Source organism: Triticum urartu, chromosome 2A, assembly GCF_056163025.1.
Source record: "Triticum urartu cultivar PI428250 chromosome 2A, HENAU_Tu73, whole genome shotgun sequence".
Classification (NCBI taxonomy): domain Eukaryota; kingdom Viridiplantae; phylum Streptophyta; class Magnoliopsida; order Poales; family Poaceae; genus Triticum; species Triticum urartu.
In genome coordinates, this window is record NC_141874.1 from 674407926 (window position 1) to 674414145 (window position 6220).

General features: G+C 49.3%; 1 pseudogene; it reads right to left on the minus strand.

The window, feature by feature from the left end:
• Positions 1–2565: 2565 nt before the first annotated feature.
• LOC147986633 (uncharacterized) lies at positions 2566–5499 on the minus strand (annotated as a pseudogene).
• Between the last annotated feature and the right edge of the window lie 721 nt (positions 5500–6220).

Sequence of the window (6220 nt, forward strand, 5' to 3'; positions counted from 1 at the left end):
AGGTCGACAAAGGATATCCCATCGCGCGAGACGGTATTTCCTCTTGGCCTCATCAGACTGCCAAAAGAAAAGAGATCTAAAGAAATCAAGTCGCTTTCAGACCCCTTTCGGAATTCGAAGAACGAAAGTAAAAACATTGGCATGCTGGTAAATACTGAGTTAATCAAAACTAGTCGACCTCCATATGACATCAGCTTGCCCTTCCAGCAGCTGATTTTTTTTTCAATTCGTTCCTCGATACATTTCCATTCTTTATTGGATAATTTATGGTGATGAATCGGAATACCCAAGTAACTGAATGGTAAAGCACCTAGTTCGCATCCAAACAATTGTCTGTAAGTATGTTCCTCGTCTTTGGCCTTCCCAAAACAGAACACATCGCTCTTATAAAAATTGATTTTTAAGCTAGACAATTGTTCGAATAGACATAAGATAAGTTTCATGTTACATGCCTTAGCCATGTCATGTTCCATGAAAAGAATAGTGTCATCAGCATATTGTAGAATGGACACCCCTCCATCAACCAGATGAGGAACTAGACCCTCTACATGGCCATGTTGCTTGGCACTGCCAATAATGACGGCCAACATATCTGCCACAATATTGAACAGAAGAGGTGACATGGAATCCCCTTGTCTCAACCCCTTCTGCGTCTGGAAGTAGTGACCGATGTCATCGTTCACCTTAATTCCGACACTACCTTTCTGGACTTGAGTATCCACCTGGTGCCTCCAGGTTTCACTAAAACCCTTCATGTGCATTGCCTGCTGAAGAAAAGGCCATTTTACTTTATCATAAGCCTTCTCGAAATCCACTTTTAAGATAACCCCGTCTAGCTTCTTCGAGTGAATCTCATGAAGTGTTTCATGTAAGACAACCACTCCTTCGAGTATGTGTCGTCCAGGCATGAAAGTTGTTTGAGTAGGTTGAACCACTGAGTGAGCAATTTGTGTCAATCTATTGGTTCCTACCTTTGTGAAAATTTTAAAACTCACATTCAGTAGGCAAATGGGTCTAAATTGTTCTATCCGGACCACCTCATTCTTCTTAGGTAATAACGTTATCGTACCAAAGTTGAGATGAAACAACTCCAAATGGCCATCAAAAAAATCTTGAAACATAGGCATAAGATCATCTTTAATGATATGCCAACATTTCTTATAGAATTCAGCTGGAAACCCATCTGGTCCCGGTGCTTTATTTGGCTTCATTTGAGTTATGGCCAGATGAACTTCTTTTTCAGTAAACGGTGCAGAGAGAACATCGTTCTCCGCTACCTGTAATTGAGGTATATCATCAATCACAGACTCATCAAGAGCCACCGTGGAATTATTCGAAGGTCCAAAAAGGCTTTTATAATAGTTGGAAATATATGCTTTCAGATTTTCATGCCCCACTATTGTCCCCTCGTCCTGTTCAAGCTGTATGATCTTCTTCTTCCTATGTTTACCATTTGCAACCATATGGAAGAACTGTGTGTTGTCGTCCCCTTGGACAACCTTAAGCGTTTTCGCACGCAACGCCCATTTGAGTTCCTCCTCTCTCAGGAGAGCACGTAGGCCTTGATCAGCCTCGGACTTAGTTCGATGCTCATTAACAGAAAGAAGAGTGGTTTCAGCCTTTACATCTAGTGCCTCAATGAGTTGAGTTAGACGTTCTTTTTTCTGCTTATAGATCCCACTCTCATTCTTGTCCCATCCTCTCAGAAATTGTCAGAGATGTCTAATCTTATTCTGCCATCTCTCGACATGTGTCCTTCCTGTAACTGGCTTAGCCCATTCGTGTGCAATCATCTCCATAAATCCTTCTCGCTCAAACCAGCTTTGCTCGAAGGAGAAGATATTTTTGTTTGCAACATGGGTAGCCTCTCCCGAAACTAAAAAGAGTGGTGTATGATCTGAGATCGCTCTCTGCATCACATGAACCGACACCAACGGATATTTTTGTTCCCACATCACACTAGCAAGTACCCTATCCAGCTTTTCATAAGTCGAAACAGGTAACGAATTGGCCCATGTAAACTGTCTACCAGTGAGCTCAGTTCTCTCAAATTGAGGCTCTCGATAATCATGTCAAACATCATAGACCAACATCCATCGAAATTGTCATTATTCTTTTCTTCTCTTCTCCGAATGATATTAAAATCCCCTCCCCCTACTAGTAGTGGCAGATTTTCATCTCCACAAATCCGCACTAAATCGTTAAGAAAATCAGGTTTAAATTCAGGTTGCACTGCCCCATATACCGCAACTAGCGACCATCGGAACCCATCCAATTTTGATCTCACCCTGAATTTAACCGAAAAGTCTCCCTACACCACATTAAGCACCTCTAACGTCTCACACCATACTCCTAGTAAAATCCTGCCGGATCTTCCTCTAGGAGGTAGAATGTGCCAGTCAAAATCGATACCACTGGAGAGGGTTTGAAGTAATTGGGATGTGAAATTATCTCTTCCAGTTTCCAAAAGTGCAACGAAATCTAAATGATGCTCTAATGTTGTCTCTGCTAAGAACCTTTGTTTAGCCAAGTCTGTTAGACCTCTGCTATTCCAAAAGAGTCCTTTCATAAGTCATCATGAATTTTTTTCTTAAGTTTAACTCTAGCACTTCTACGTACTGCCGAAGTAGGATAAATTTTCCTCTTCCAGGGTCGTTTGGGCTTCTCCTCAACATCCTGCGGGACAATAGTATTATTTATGATAGACACTGCCTCATCCATTAAGAGAGGCTCTACCGTATCTGTGTTCTCAACATCCTCCTCATCCTCAGCCTTGACACTAGGCAACAGATTATTACATATATTTGCAAGATCATTAATTCCTAAATTATTCATGTCATTGTCATTCATAGGTTGGATAGAGGCAAGATTACGAATGATCTTAGAAGCCCTCTCCGCTTCCAAGTCTAAAAGATCATTAACGGATTTGACGACCTCGGTTTCATTTGATCCCAAAGAAATGCCTAAGTCGTTTGCCTTATCAACTATTTCATTCTCAGAGAAGTGTAAAATGGAACAACTTTTATCAAAGGACGTGCCTGCAGTAGTCTCGGCATGACGAAGCATGGCGGCCCTCTTGGCACGCGCTAGCTGCAGGTCTTCCACATCCGGCTGTCCCTGGATCCGGTTGCTGACACGCCTGCCAGCCGACACCGGATCCGCAATCCCACCAAAAGCGATGAGCTCCTCCGTGGTCCTCTCGCGAGGGGTGCGGTCAGGACTCCCACGCCCCTCCCTTATCGTCGGTGAAGGAGGGTAGGGCGTGGTGGAGTGAACCTCCGCTGCAAGTGGCAAGGGGGAGGAGGACCGTGGAGACGCCTGCTCACTGATCCCGTCCCCCTTATCACCCACGGAAACCGTCGTCCCTCGGCCACCCTGCTCGGTGCAAAACTGCGGAGGGGTTACGACACAGGACTCCTTCCCGCATCTCACCCCGGCTCGTCACTGTGGATGGTGCGGTCCTGTGGAGGGGTTATAGCACGTGGCACCTTCCCGCACCTCACCCCCAACTCGACCGGAGATGACGAAGTGGGAAGAACGCCATAGACCTCCTGTCCAGGCGCCCCTCCTGTGGCCAACCCATCGGGGTCGACCCGCGCACCGGGTGTAGACTCCGCAGTCGTCACATCACCGACTAGACTCGGCACTGGTGGCAGCTCAAGCTCTGTCGGGTCATCTGCCTCGACCCTGGTGCTCCATAACCGGCTAGGAGCCGATCCCGGTGCAAATGAACCAAATCGAAGCGTGTTCATCGGAGTAGTGGATGGGGGCGCCTCTTTGTAGAACTGGCTACCTTATCAGGCTGTGTATCAGGCCCCTTATCCGACTCCGGCAGTGTATCATCGGCCCCCTTCTCCTGGTTCCCGGGTGCGCCGTCACCCTCAGTCGTATCCATGTCTTGTGTCCCATCCCCCTCCTCGGAAACTGCAGTATCCTCGATCTCAAGCTCTAAGACATAAGTGACTCCAGCATGTGTCCATCTGACCACATCTGGTATATGCTCAACACTCACAACACTGACCAACAGCCTCGCAGCATTTTGTGTGCGAGTGAATGGCATGTCAACCTTTTCTGTCTTACCAATCAGACCACCCAAACTCCAAGCAATCAAAAAATATTTTACATATTTAGTGGCATGCCATAAAAACGAACCCACACCTTCTCCAAAGGTGTACCCTCAGGTTCCTCCTGCTTTCACTCGTCGAAAGCGATAACAATGTTTGTGCTCGTAACTCTGCATAAACCCCACTTAAGAACATGCATCTGATCCTCTTTACTGGGAAAGTCAACCTTATAAGACTGACCTTCTAACTGCTCCAGATGCCACTGATAATTACCTGACACTAACTCACGTAACTGTCTGACGATCTGAGCCTCAGTCAACTGTCCATTAGTAACTCTGATAACTGCCGAGAATGAACTCTCAACCATCTATGCTAGAGGATCCACCTCCGGTGTCTCAAAAAACATCAACTCCTTACAGCAAACCCCAAAAATGTTAATGCCAGGCTTAGGACCGGAAAGGAGAGGGCATTCCCCGGTCACATGCTGGGAGCGGAGGCAATAATCACAAAGCTCATTCGTACACTCTGCCACGAAATGACCCGGTTCACCACATCTATAGCAAGGCAGCTTTTTCTTCTTAATTGCCCACTTTGAAAGTTTCTCCCCCTCAGATTTGTTTGTCCCTTTGTCAATCTTACCGGCACCAGATGCTACCGAAACGGTGACCGCTGCCAGCGCCTTGACTACATCCACCGCAGCCGCGGGCAACGAGGATGGAGCGGCTGCCGCATCAGCCGTGTGGTCGAGCTCCGCTCCCGTAGACGAGTCTGCAACGTGTGGTGGAGGTGGAGGCTGTCGTGGTGGAGGTGGACGCCTGCCCCTCCCGCCCCGCCGATAGCCTCCCCGGTAACGGTCATTGGGACTGGATACGCCCTCAACAAAGTCATCGGGTGGACCTTGAAAATGTCCCGGACCGTCCCCATTGTGCCAGTTGTAACCGCGGCCACCACCGGATGATGATCCACGGTGCAGCCCCGAACCATATGCTTCATACCCGTCGTCTCCCCACTGTCCATAACAGTTGTACCTCGGACCGTCTCTGTTGTATCCACCACGCCCTTGACCGTCCCACCCATTGGTAGCACCGCGACCCCTTCCAAGGGCTGGCACCTTTGCTACTGGCTGTTGTACCGTTTCCTCAGTCTGACTCGTGATTGCCCGGGGATGCGTCAGAGAACCGGAAGCCACGACCGGACCCGGCCGCACGGGTGGTTGAGCACCACGGCCGGCAGCTACTCCGGTGTGCTGCGCCTGCGGGATGAGCCCCCCACGTCCAGCAGCAACGCCTTTAGTGGCGATGGGAACGGCACGGCCGCCCCTGGCAACTCCCGCAGCAGCGACGGGCGGAGTGCCACGCCCAGCACCAGCGGCACCAGCGACACCAACGACGGGCGGCGCCCCTCGCTTGCTGGGCGGTGGCTCGCGTCCTACCATGCAGCCGGTGCAAGAGATCCTCAGCGCGCGACCCTCGCCCAGCGTAGGGAATCCTGGATCGATAACCCTAGACGCAGCAACGATAGGCGGCGGTGACGATACATGCACGCAAGTACGTGCTGGATCGGGCAAGGCTTGGACTCCTAACTGGGCCTCGCCCGAGGCTAGGGAGCCCATGACCGTTTCCGCATCGAACACAGTCTCAGGACCCAATAGCGAATTCAAACGGGCCCGTCTGGCAGTTCAAATCTCGCTCATCGACCTCGCCACCGGCGACCTATGCGGTGGTGACGATCGACTCTGCTTTACTTTCTTCTTCTTTCGAGTAACAAGAGTCCAAGAATCCGTCAAAAAATCGGACAAAGTGATGGGTTCGCGGAATACCTTAGGAATTGGACCGATCCAGGGCTTCATTTTCGGCTTGACATTTTGAAATTTCGAATGACGACGATATGGTGCCCCTATGAGCGCCGACGTCTCCGTCGGTTCCGTACCCTATGGACACACCTCAGTACGTGAGAAGCCATGATCTTCCCCTTGATCTTCATCGTCGCTGTCAATAAGAGCTCAAAATCGTCCTCCTGGTTTTCCATGAATCATCGTTTCCGTCACATCAATCAGCTCCGGTCTCTTCAGACGAAGATCCACCTGCACACATTCACCAACCAGCACGTCAAATCCATCAACCTTGAAACGACGCCCTACCTCGATCGAGTCACCG